Raw genomic sequence first — 1776 nt, 5'->3', positions numbered from 1 at the left:
GTTCCTTGGCTCTCCAATTCCTGCTGGTCAGCAGGTGGGCTTGAAAAGCTGAAGGAAACCATAGTGCTGAAGGCAGGGAAAGCAGGAGAAAATGCCAACAGGGGTCTTAAATGGGAGGGGCGGAAAGAGAATTTGCCCCTAACACTTTTGGCTTCTGGTGAGCACAAGCCTGACTCAACCCAGAAGCTGAGCAGCCGCTGCTATGGTTTTGTGCTAGACCTACAAAGCCTCGTCCCTGGGAAGGTTGGTACCTCAGGCAAGGTCTAGGCAAAACACAGCTCAAGGCCTCTGGGAGCTGAGCAAGCTCATGTCTCCTCATCTTATCCAGGCAAAGAGTCAGGCTTAGCAAAAGACGTCCTGTGAGTGTTCAACGTGATGTGACTCATGTAACCAGCTCTGTCGCTTTCAGTGAAAGACCTCCCATGTGTTGCTGGTGCCTTAGGCAGTTCCCTGGGGTCCTTCCCCTCTTGGTCCCCGGAGGGAGAGCCCCTCCTGGGATAGCTTTATCTCCCTGGAAGAAAAATTATTGACTGGGGTAAACAAGCAGCATAATTAGTGTGAATTAAAGTAATTTGAAAAATGCCTTATTAATCATCCAAAGGCTTGTAAGCAGCGCGGGAAAATATGTTTTTAATTATAAACATGATTTATTTAAAGTTGATGGACTCCCCTTTAAGTTTAAACTCCCGAATGGGAGAAAATGAAGGCTAGTAATTTATTTGTTTCTACTTTCAAGGCTACATCCCAGTTGCCTGCCTGGTTTTGACTTGGGCTTCATGCAAAAACTTGCAGCCTGGTGAGCCTGCAGCCATTGAAGTGGCTCTTTGCCTTTCTTAATGCTCTTCATTCTGCTGGATTACTTAAGCAATCGCTCGACATGAACCATGCTGGGCAGACATGCTTTTGTTTCCAGTCCTGTTGGTGGTGTTCAGAAAGCAACAAGTTAATGGCCTTGAATTGAGCCAGGCCTCCTACAGACTGATACTGTCTGAGCTTCCTTCATTAATCTCTGCCAGCTCCCGTTCGCTCTGAAGCTGCTGCTCTCCTGCAACTCCAGGCCTTGCCTCCCACACAGCTCTGCTCAGGTACCTTGGTCCTGACTTGCAGCAGCTTCTGCCATTCCCACCTTGGGCCTGCTGAGCAGGCTGGGTTGCACAACGGCTTTCTAGCATGTTCAAAGGAAATCTGCAAATTGACTTTTACTATATTGAAAAGCCATGTTAAGGGCCTTTATTTTTTTCTCTTTTTTTTTTCTCTTCCTTTTTAGTAGTGTAACATTAGCTTTAAAGCCATTCTGAACGTATCTGCTCTGGTTTTGTTCCCAGCATTCCAGTCTTGTGGTCTGTGGCTTACAGGCAATGCCAACGTAGCTTGTCGAACCTCCCAAGCAGAAGAGATGATTTCATAGCTCTTCAGAGGCGCTGCCCCTGCGATTCTGGAGCCAGACATTGTTACGCTTCGGAAAGTCTGGTCCTGGCTCTTGCCAGAAGATGGTGGATTTCCTTGGAGGTTCATAGATTGTTTTGGCTGGAAGGGAACTTTATCATCACCTATTCTGACCCTTTGCATAACCCTTTCATGTAGGGATTATGGCATCAAGCCTGTGACTTGGGCCGAGCCAGAACTAGTCCTTCAGAAAGACTTTCAATCCAGCCATGATGCTGAGAGCTCCAGTGAATGGCAAAGAACCCTTGGCCTTCCCAGGTACATTGTTCCTCTCACAGCATCCTGATTTCACAGATCGGCTAGAAACTGGGAGGCAGGAAGGGAACAGGG

The sequence above is a fragment of the Gavia stellata genome, chromosome 28 (assembly GCF_030936135.1).
Source record: "Gavia stellata isolate bGavSte3 chromosome 28, bGavSte3.hap2, whole genome shotgun sequence".
In the NCBI taxonomy this organism is placed as follows: domain Eukaryota; kingdom Metazoa; phylum Chordata; class Aves; order Gaviiformes; family Gaviidae; genus Gavia; species Gavia stellata.
Note: the sequence above shows the minus strand (reverse complement) of the source record.